The sequence below is a fragment of the Suricata suricatta genome, chromosome 15 (assembly GCF_006229205.1).
Source record: "Suricata suricatta isolate VVHF042 chromosome 15, meerkat_22Aug2017_6uvM2_HiC, whole genome shotgun sequence".
NCBI classification, from domain to species: domain Eukaryota; kingdom Metazoa; phylum Chordata; class Mammalia; order Carnivora; family Herpestidae; genus Suricata; species Suricata suricatta.
The window spans coordinates 19,031,583-19,043,269 of NC_043714.1; the positions used below are offsets into that span (position 1 = coordinate 19,031,583).

General features: G+C 42.9%; 1 pseudogene; it reads left to right on the forward strand.

Moving 5' to 3' along the window:
- Window positions 1-2,831: 2,831 nt before the first annotated feature.
- LOC115278790 lies at window positions 2,832-10,687 on the forward strand (annotated as a pseudogene).
- The last annotated feature ends 1,000 nt before the right edge of the window (window positions 10,688-11,687 follow it).

Genomic DNA, 11,687 nt, shown 5'->3' on the forward strand with positions numbered 1-11,687 from the left:
ACAAAAGCTGACATTATTTTTTTTTTATCTTTTATTTTTAAAATTTTTATATTTATTTTTTCAGCTTCTATCCAAGTCAGCATATAGTGCAACAATGATTTCAGGAGTAGATTCCTTAATGCCCCTCACCCATTTATCCCATCCCCAACTCCCACAACCCCTCCAGTAACCCTCTATTTGTTCTCCATATGTAAGAGTCTCTGATGTTTTGCCCCCCCGTTTTTATATTATTTTTGCTTCCCTTTCTTTATGTTCATCTGTTTTGTATCTTAAAGTCCTCATATGAGTGAAATCATATGATACTTGTCTTTCTTGACTAATTTTACTTAGCATAATATCCTCTACTTTCATGCATGTGGTTGCAAATGGCAAGATTTTATTCTTTTTGATTGCCGAGTAATACTCCATTGTATATATATCCACCATGGATCTTTATCTGTTCATTCATCGATGGACATTTGGGCTCTTTCCATACTTTGGCTATTGTCAACAGTGCTGCTATAAGCATTGGGGTGCATGTGCCCCCTTGAAACAGCACACCTGTATCCCTTTGATAAATACCTAGTAGAAAAGTAGACATGATTTACAACCAATAGACCTTCATTCCCAGAAATGTTAAAGAAAGCTCTTGAGGTGGAAGAAAAATGATGGTAGATTTGAACCCAAGCATATCATTAATTAAATGTACATTGTTGAAAGACTCTAATTAAGGAAGCAGAGGTTATTAGGCTGGATTTAAAAATAACAACAACAAGGGTGGCCTTGGTGACTTGGTTGGTTAAGCATCCAAATTTGGCTCAGGTCATGATCTCACTGTGAGTTGGAGCCCCACATCTGGCTCTCTGCTCCAGTTTAGAGCTGGGAGCCTGCTTTGGATTCTATGTCTTCCTCTCTTTCTGCCCTCCCTTGCTTGTGTGCTCACTCTCTCTCTCCCTCATAAATAAACATTAAAAAACAGAAATATCTTTATTAAAAACAACAACAAGAAGACAGGATCCAACCATAGGTTACCCAGCCTATTGTCAAGAACTGTGGAAGGTCTGAAATTTCACCTTACTTGCAAGTTACCAGAGTAGTCTGCCACAGTTTCACGGTTGCTGGTCAAAGGACGTCAGAATCCTGGATCAGAAATGAGCGTGGTTTTATTATTCATAGCATAGTAATAACCAGACTGTCAGTACTTTTGCACCAGTTCTCCAAGTCCCAGTTCCATAGAGCAAAACAAAGAGGGTCAGATGGGGTGCGCACAGTGTGCCCCATTACCAGAGTAGAAGGGATTGGCCTCTTCTAAAATGTGCAGAGAGCATGCCTGCCCTTTGTGTTCTGGATAGTAAGCAAACCTGCTCTTCGCTCTGGAGAGGCATTCTGTCACTGTCTTTTAAGATTGCGTCCCATCCAAACATACTTGGAAACATAGTTCAGAGAGGGCAGTCTGCTTAACTCGCAAGATGTGAGGAGAGACCACATGGAAAATTGTCTCTCGACACACACTTTTTGAGGGTCCGCTGCTTCAGAGGGTCATGTGAGGTCTTTTCTGGTCTCCAGAGAGGAAATAAACTGAAAGAAAGAGGAAATACAAATACTCATCTAGGTACCATTTTCCTAGAATCTACTGAGTTTTTTCAAATGTCTTTTTAAAAATTTTGCAGCCTTTCTATAAAGTACATCAGAATAAGTAAATGTTTTCACAATTTATGAATGCCATCAGTTTTCTTCTTGTCTTATTAACAGTGAGTCATTTGCCCTCCTTGTGCTTGCATTCTCTTATTTCTTTTTAGAATATCTTTTAACTAAAAAAAATCTTAAAATTTTTTTAAAATGCAGTCTTTTTAAACATTTACTTTTATTTATTTATTTTGAGAAGAGAGAGAGTGCAAGCAGGGAGGGGCAGAGAGACCGAGGGAGAGAGAATCCCAAGTAGGCTCTGCATTGTCAGTACAGAGCCTGATGCGGGGCTCAAACCTATGAACTGTGAGATCATGACCTGAGCTGAAATCAGAAGTTGGATGCCTAACCTCCTGAACCACCCAAGGTGCCTCAAAAAAAAACTTTTAATTTTTAATGAGAAAAATGTTTGTAATGCCTATAACTCTGAATATAGTTAGTTCCTTCCTCCCTTCTTTCAGTCTATCTCTAGTCCTCTGTTTTTAGAAATCCTCTACTACTGGAGATATTCTCTTAATTTGATCTTTGTCTTTTGTCTTGGGAATTCAAGTTGTGAATTTTTCTTAGAGAAAGGATATTAAAAGAACCCTAGCAGTTGTAAACCATTTCTCTGGTTTTCATTACTTTATGGAGTTTCAGTGATTTATAATATATACAATATACCCTATGTATAAAATTTTTACTTGAAAAGCAGGATCCTTCCCTCCCCTACCCCTCCAGTACAGGAACAATAGGAAGTTGTCTTTGTTTAAAATTCTATCAGTCCAGGGGCACGTGGGGCACTCAGTTAAGTATCCGACTCTCCATGTCAGTTCAGGTCGTGATCTCACTGTTTATGAGTTCATGCCCCTACATCAGGCTCTGTGCTGTCAGTGTGGAGCCTGCTTTGGATTCTCTCTCTCTCTCTCTCTCTCTCAAAATAAGTAAATAAACATTAAAAACTAAAAAAATAAATTCTATTAGTCTTGAACCAATTGGGACAGAGAAACCTTACAGTGATTTGAACAGGGTGAGCCTAATATAATGGGGTACCTGGCTGGCTCAGGCCATAGAGCATGTGACTCTTGATCTCAAGGTTGTGAGTTCAAGTCTCATATTACAGAGCTTACTTAAAAAAAAAAAAAGGCAGATTATCTGTAGCAGGGGATTGGAGTGACCAGGGAATGATGAGTAAGAAGAAAAATCTAAAGAACGTAGGAATAGCAGATTTATAATAGTAAACATAATATTATAAAACACGATGTCTGTTAGCCACCCGACACTATGAGCTGAGATGTGGACCATGTTGGCAGAGTGGCTACTGAACGCTAGGTGAGTTGCTATGGCGCCACTCTGGTGGAACTTGCTGGAAATCGCCTACTAGTGTGCCTGGGGAAGTTGTTCATAGGGAGATGTCTCACTGGAAGCATTCTGCTCCCAAACCACCTGAGGGGACTGCTGAAGAAGCTGCTAGGCGCCCAGTGTCACTGGCTGCTGGGCACGACCCCCCGCCCCGCCAGGCCTCCCACCTCCAGGAGCCCGCAGCATCCCTTCCTCCTATAGTGTCTGTCCAGCGCCTCTTCTGACACAGCTTCAGTGCCAGCTGTCTCAAGGGCCCAGGTTCATTTTCATAAAGCACTCAAATGGGGTGAATTTGGAGCTAAGGGGAAATAAGCCAATGCCTGGCATAAAGTTCGACAGCTAAGCAAATCCAATCCTTGTACTGCTGCATATCTAGCCCTATTTTCCTTGTTTTTCAAATGGTGGTACTGGGGTACCGTAAATGTGAGGTTGCTCCCATTCTGTCCTCTTACTACCTGAGTTGTGCTGTGTCATGAATGTCTGGGGCTAGTTCAGCGGCAAAGGCTGTAACTGGGCCGGAATAAAGGGCCCAAGTGCGGCCGGTGGCTTCCTCCCCTTCTCCAAGTCTGCTCACCAGCTGGTGCTCCAGCCTGGAAGGCGACTTTTGTCGTAGTGAGGCGTTTGTACCTCAGGAGAGCCCTACCGTTTCTCTGCAAATGCGGTTCCCTGCCGGTTAAAAGGCTGGTAACACTTCATTCCTTACCTGCAATATATCTCCCTCAACTCCGTGAGTCTCAGTCCTGCTCCTTTGGATTTGCGTGAAATTCAGTGCAAAGTGGACACTCTGATTACTTATAATATTTTAAATTTACTTCACTTGGGGGTATAGTAACTTTCAACCTGACTTGCTTATGTCTCCATCTTCTGGGTAGACACTGAGCACATTCACACTGACTTGTTAAATATGTGTTTTGTGATTCAGTAAAGGAATGAATTACACTGGCGCTCAGCATTTTCTTCTCTTTCATTTTCCTCTGCCCTTTCCCCTTTCCTCCTCACAGTAGAAAATGCTCCTGCTCTATCTTTTCCATAGTTACATGCTTGAAGCCAATCTTTCCAGCGAGACAGAAATGCCCTTTTCACTGTTGTGTCCACAGTATACCGTTTTCGTTTTCTTTTTTAAGTTTTCGAGCTTATTTATTTATTTTGAGAGAGAGTGTGAGCAATGGAAGGCAGAGAGAGAAGCCCAAGGAGGCTCTAGGCTGTCAGCACAGAGCCTGACCTGGAGCTCGAACCCACAAACAGTGAAACCACGACCAGAGCCAAAACCACGAGTCCAATGCTTAACTGACTGAGCCATCCTGCTGCCCCACAATATGCCATTTTCTTAGAAGAATCCTTATACACCTACCTGTCAGAAGCAGAAACAGGAGACAGCTTCAAGTCACCAACACAGAATGCCCACACAGTGACTGAGGACGTCTTTGCCTAGCAATCTGCCCCTGAACATTAGTGTGATTTGATGCTCACACTGCCTATGAATCCCTCGGGTACAGGCAGTTTTCACCCACATGTTGGAGCCTCTGATGTCTGAGGCCAGACCACAGACCAGTATGCTTTATGACGGAGCCTCAGACTACAAGTTGGCCAACCTGGATGGATGTTTTGGCTCATTGTCTACTAATTTTGAGTCTTTGGGGCTTCCAGAAAATCAAGGGATTAGTAAAGGAGGATAAACAGAGGCTGACTTGCCATTTGGCATCACAGATTCTGGCAGTAGAACAGAGCATTAAAGGGAGTCAGTGCATTGGTGGGCACTGGACACAAGAGAACTCCAAAGGGGTAGATGAATTCGGGGGTCACAGTCTAAACCGTAAGGTCACTTACCTGCTGATTGGAGTTTTGTTTTATTCTAAGACAGCAAATTGATTCAGCACGAGTGGTCTTCATTCTCAGATGGCATTGTCTGCCCCTCTAAGCTGCTTCCAGGGCTTCCATAGTCCTGGGTCAAGTGCAGTATAATGACCGAAACACCACATTTCTGCCTTGTCCACCTGTTACTCACGTGCTTAACCTGTGTGGCCCACTAGGCTGTGGGTGCAGCAAGGATGGACTGGGTCTTACCTGTCTCCTGGCCTTCAGGTTGTTGGCACCTATTACACTGTGTACACTTCATAAATGTATACACGTTGAAGTGAAATACGTTACCTCTAGGGCATTTAGAAAAGGATGGATTCAGAGAAAGCACTTACTTTTTAGGTAGTGTCATTTTCCTTCTCACTGTTTTGTTTTTAAATTCCTCTTGGGTTGTTTAGATCAAACGGAGGCTGTTAGGAGAGCTTCCCTCTCCTGGAGAAACCGCTGGCAGGGGTGTGTGTTAGCCCGAGTGTGGGTGCTGAGGTGTGTCCTTGGAAAAGGCAAGTAGACAGTTAAGATCAGGAGGGGGAAGATGGCCAGCTTTGGGAACAAAAATAAGGGACCATATTTAGAAAAGTGAACATGCAGGATGATCTAGGATCCAGGATCCTGAGCGTGCTTTTAAGCAGCAGCAGATAGTTACAAGAGAGACGCCCCCTTCTGGTGGGCGTCGCTGCAGTGTTAGCTTAGGGTTTGGGGCCCCCCAGTGGGGGAACCATCATGCCTTTCCTGCACCAGGCTTGTGTGTGTGCATTTCTGATGATAAAAGTAGTTCAGTGCCATTCTAGGATATTTACAAAGATTAGAGAGGAACTGAATCTCATTGGCTCTTTGAAAATGTGTCTCATGTTAAGAAAGATTAAAAATTTAAACTAGTTTATAGTGATACATTATAGTGTATGGTTTCAGAGAATCTTTCCTAAGGCAGATAATCCGAAATACAGAAATTTGTAAGGACAAAATTATTTTGATGCTATTTATATTATTGAAAAATTATAAATGACTTAAGTCAGTGGGGTATTATGTAGGCTATTAAGCCCATCTTTTACCGACATGAGAAAATGCTTATTTAAAATAAGAAAAATGGGATATAGAAATTTGTTGTACTATAGACCCAGCTTGTTTTTAAAATGTGTATGATGACAATAAGAGAACATATTTACAAACGTGGTGTCTCAAGTCAATTAACAGTAACGCCCTCTATTCATTCCTTTTCTTTTATAAATGTAATTTATACATTTGGAGAAAACAGAAAACCTGTAGTAAAGAAAAAATTGTCCCTTATTTTTCCCTATGGAGAAACTACTGTTACTATTCTGGGCTATTTCTTTCCAGAATTTTAATGTCAGATATTTATTTATTTATTTATTTATATTAAAGTTTGCTGGTTTCTAGAAATTTGAAAACTGCATCTGTTTTTTCTTTGGGTAAAATTTAGTTAATTTTGGCAAATTAAAAAATCCCAATGAGGAGCTCCATTGGTTGAGCATCCAACTCTTGATTTCAGCTCAGGTCATGGTCCCGGTTCGTGAGATTGTGTCCCATGTTGGCCTTTATGCTAACAGTGTGGAGCCCGCTTGGGATTCTTTCTTCCTCTCTCTCTGCCCCTCCCTTGCTCACTCTCTCTGTCTCAAAATAAATAAACTTAAAAAAAAAATTCCAGTGAAATATGGGTTGAAATTAAGCTCAAAAATTAATTGTGAAAAACCAACATTCTCGGGGCGCCTGGGTGGGCCAATCGGTTGAGCTGCCGACTTTGGCTCCGGTCATGATCTCCCGTTTGTGGGTTCGAGCCCTGCCCTGCGTTGGGCTCTGTGCTGACAGCTCAGAGCCTGGAGCCTGCTTCACATTCTGTGTCTCCTCCTCCCTCTGCCCCTCCCCTGCTCATGTTCTGTCTCTTAAAAATAAACAAACATTAAAAAAAATTAACAAAAAACCCCAACATTTTCATGTTCTTCTATTTAAATGGTCTTTTATGTTCCTTAGTAAAATGAACTTACACATTTTTTATAAGATTTTCCTTAGGAACTTGATAATTTAAAAAAACCTGGTATTGTGAATGGGAATTTTGTATCCAATATATTCTTTTTACTTATTAGTGATATTAAGGATTGCTACTCATTTCATATGTGTTTGCCATTCTGAGGTTATGAGTTCTCCTAGGTTTCTATTGATTCTGTGGGATTTTTCTAGGTAAACAATTAGTAATTTATACATAATGGCAATTTTGTTACCTCGTTTTCAATAATTATGCAGCTCCACACTCCTCACCCTTGAGCTCCCACTTGGTACAAGCTGTAGCAGAATTTCTGGGCTGGTTCCTCATGCCTCCCTGATTCTGGGTAACACTCCCAAGTTTGTGCCAAGTGGCCCTACTCTTTAACCACAGCTCTTTTGTGATCTGATCCAAGGTAGTCCAATGTTTTTTTCTGAGTACTTTCGAAATCGGGGCAAAGAATTCAGCACTTGGGGCATTGCAACTGAATCACTGTAATGGCAGCAAGTGAGAGAAAGAGAGAGAAAGAGAGAAAGTCAAAGAACTCTTGCTGACGCTGGCCTGGCTGTGCTGGTTTCTTCTTTTTCTAAGTTGCTCAACTGCTTTATTCTTCTATTAAAGCTCTTTGCTGTTTCTCTTCTTCCTCTCTTTGTTTGTGTGTCTCTCTGTTAGCTGGGATTGGTTCCAATTGCTTGCACCAAAAGAAGCACTAGTGTTGAAAAATCAGCTGAAACCTGATGGCGGGTTTTCATGCAACATAACACATCTCAATTTAAATATTCCGTTTCCTTGGCGCGCAGGAGGTCCAGGGCGTGGTTCCAGCACGACAGCAAGGCTCCACAGGACTCTGCCTCTCCTCACCGGCTGCACTGATGCTCCTGCAGAGCCCCACCGCTCAGAAGGTTTAGCCTTCCTCAAACTCCCACACATCTCAGGCCGCAGGACTGGCCAGTGCAGAGTTCCTGGAGTGGCCCTTGACTTTTAAAATGTCTAATTGGCTCAGGCATAGGATCTACTAGCTTTATCCACAAGCGACATATTTAGGGTTGCCACAATTCAACATACCCCTACTTACTGGAATTCTGTTGACAGTTCTGTGTGTCAATTATACATCTGTAAAGCTGGAAAAATATATAATTGGAAAAACAAAGCCTAAAAAAAAAAGAGAATTGCACTTGCCAAGTCACTGGCTGCATGCCTCGTGCCTAATGTCTTATTCATCTGCTATAGCAATAATACCACATCCAGCTCAGTGACTGTGAACAGGGTTTGAAGGGGGTTAAGTCTGTGGTCGCTCTCCAGGCTGCATCACCAGAAGCCTGTTGGATTACAGGACCACCATCCTGCATCCTTTAGATCTTTTTAAAATTAAAAAAATTTTTTTTTATTTTGAGAGAGAGAGGCAGAGAGTGTGTCAGTAGGGGTGGGGGGGTGGTGCAGAGGGAGAGATGGAGGGAATCTTATGCAGGCTCTCCACTCAACACAGAGCCCGATGTGAGGCTTGATCTCTAGACCCTGGGATCATGACCTGAGTTGAGATTAAAAATTTTTTTTATGGTTTTTATTTATTTTTGAGAGACAGAGACAGTGAGAGCAGGGGAGGGTCAGAGAGAGAGGGAGACACAGAATCCGAAGCAGGCTCCAGGCTCTCAGCTAGCCATCAGCACAGAGCCCGACGCGGGGCTCGAACCCATGAACTGCGAGATCATGACCTGAGCCGAAGCCGGACGCTCAACTGACTGAGCCACCCAGGCACCAGATGCTCGGGGTGCCTGGGTGCCTCAGTCAGTTAAGCGTCCAACTTTGGCTCAAGTCATGATCTCCCATCATGGATTTGAGCCCTATATCAGGCTCTGTGCTGACAACTTAGAGCCTGGAGTCTGCTTCAAATTTCTCATCTCTCTCTCTACCGCTCCCCTATTCGTGCTCTGTCTCTCAAAAAAGAATAAATGTTAAAAAAATAATATTAAAAAAGATGCTCAACCAACTGAGCTACCCAGGTACTTCTCCTTAGGGGTGTTAGTAGTGGTGTTCATCTCCACAATCCCTCCTCACCCCAAAGCAATATTGTTTTGGTTTGCCTTAGTTGGAGGGCAGTTTTGAAGTTTCCACTTGGCTTTCTCCATTGGCCAAGATGAGGATTATTCCAACTACCAACCGTATAAATTCCTATTGTATACTTGGGTGCTAGGGAGACTCTGAGTGGGCCATGGAACCAATGGGCTTGCTTTGAGTGGAACTTCAGCTAGACTCCACTGATGAGTTGGCCTCTTTGGAGCCTCCTCTAACAGGGGTTCAGGATGGTGTTTGTTTTCAGGTGTCTGTTGTCAGTTCAGATTCTGCATCAATAATCTCCAGTGTCTGCTTGGTCCCCTTCTAGTAGCATGTAGTCACCTGTAGCTCCCTTAGGGAAAGACTGGGGGATTGTCTTTGAGATTATAGATGTGTAGCTCTTGATAGGGAAGAGTGGGCTTCTGCTGCAAGCCCAGAACGTTCACAGCGCTTTGAAGTCAGCAGTGACCATCTGCATATCTCTACCCATGTTTCAGGGTCCCAGGTTTCCCCAACCAGGGCCCTGTTCATTGCATAACCAACTTGCCTTAGCTTAAATCTTTTAGTGATGCATTCTTTTGTTTCCTTTTTTCCTTTATAAACCACTTTATTGATAAATGATTGACATACAAAAAGCTATACATATTTAATGTGCATGACTTGGTGAGTTTAATATGTGGCTTTTTTTTTTTAAATTTACATCCAAGTTAGTTAGCATACTGTGCAAGGAAGATGCTGCCAATAACTATGCCCGAGGGCACTACACCATCGGCAAGGAGATCATTGACCTTGTCTTGGACCGAATTCGGAAACTGGCTGACCAGTGCACAGGTCTTCAGGGCTTCTTGGTTTTCCACAGCTTTGGAGGGGGAACTGGTTCCGGGTTCACCTGCCTGCTGATAGAACGCCTCTCTGTCGATTATGGCAAGAAGTCCAAGCTGGACTCCATTTACCCAGCCCCCCAGGTTTCCACTGCTGTAGTTGAGCCCTACAACTCCATCCTCACTACCCACACCACCCTGGAGCACTCTGATTGTGCCTTCATTGTAGACAATGAGGCTATCTATGACATCTGTCATAGAAACCTTAACCGCCTTATTAGCCAGATTGTGTCCTCCATCACCACATCCCTCAGATTTGATGGAGCCCTGAATGTCAATCTGACAGAATTCCAGACCAACCTGGTGCCCTATCCCCACATCCACTTCCCTCTGGCCACATATGCCCCTGTCATCTCTGCTGAGAAAGCCTACCACAAACAGCTTACTGTAGCAGAGATCACCAATGCATGCTTTGAGCCAGCCAACCAGATGGTGAAATATGACCCTCGCCATGGTAAATACATAGCTTGCTGCCTGTTGTACCATGGTGATGTGGTTCCCAAAGATGTCAATGCTGCCATTGCCACCATCAAGACCAAGCGCAGCATCCAGTTTGTGGACTGGTGCCCCATTGGCTTCAAAGTTGGCATTAATTACCAGCCCCCCACTGTGGTGCCTGGTGGAGACCTGGCCAAGGTACAGCGAGCTGAGTGCATGCTGAGCAACACCACAGCCATCGCTGAGGCCTGGGCTCGCCTGGATCACAAGGTTGACCTGATGTATGCCAAGTATGCCTACATACTGGTATGTAGGTGAGGGCATGGAGGAAGGAGAGTTTTCTGAGGCCCATGAGGACATGGCTGCCCTTGAGAAGGATTATGAGGAGGTTGGAGCAGATAGTGCTGAGGGAGAGGATGAGGGTGAAGAGTATTAACCTGTCTACTACAATTTTACACTCCGTTGTCTTGGGACTGTCTTATTTCTGTTCTGGAAGTTGTCCACTGTGGCCCTAAATTGTCAATAAAAGTGATGTTTCTATTTTAAATGTCAAAAAAAAAAAAACCATCCAGCCCAGTAACCCTCTGCTTATTCTCCATACTTAAGAGTTTCTTGTGTTTTGTCCCCCTCCCTGTTTTCATATTATTTTTGCTTCCTTTCTTTTATGTTCATCTGTTCTCTATCTTAAAGTCCTCATATGAGTGAAGTCATATAATATTTGTATTTTTCTGACTAATTTCACATAGCGTAATACCCTCTAGTTCCATGCACATAGTTGCAAATGGCAAGATTTCATTCTTTTTGACTGCCGAGTAATACTCCATTGTGTGTGTGTGTGTGTGTGTGTGTGTGTGTACCACATCATCTTTATCCATTCATTCCATACTTTGGCTATTGCTGATAGTGCTGCTATAAACATTGAGGTTCAATTGCTGGGTTGTAGGGTAGTTCCATTTTTAAGTTTTTGAAGAAATTCCATACTGATTTCCAGAGCGGCTGCACCAGCTGGCATTCCCACCAGCAGTGCATAAGAGATCCTCTTTCTTTGCATCCTCACCAATATCTGTTGTGCCTGAATTGTCTGTTTTAGCCATTCTGACAGATATGAGTTGGTATTTCATTGTGGTTTTGACTTCCATCTCCCTGATAATGAGTGATGTTGAGCATTTTTTTATGTGTTGGTTGGCCATCTGGATGTCTTCTTAGAGAAATGTCTATCATGTCTTTTGCCCATTTCTTCACTGGATTATTTGGTTTTTGGGTGTTGAGTTTGAGAAGTTCTTTATAGATCTTGGATACTAACCCTTTATTCAATATGTCGTTAGAAAATATCTTCTCCCATTCTCTCGGTTGCCTTTTAGTTTTGCTGATTGTTTCCTTCACTGTGCAGAAGATTTTTATTTTGATGAGGTCCTGACAGTTGATTTTTGCTTTTGTTTCCCTTGCCTCGGGAGACA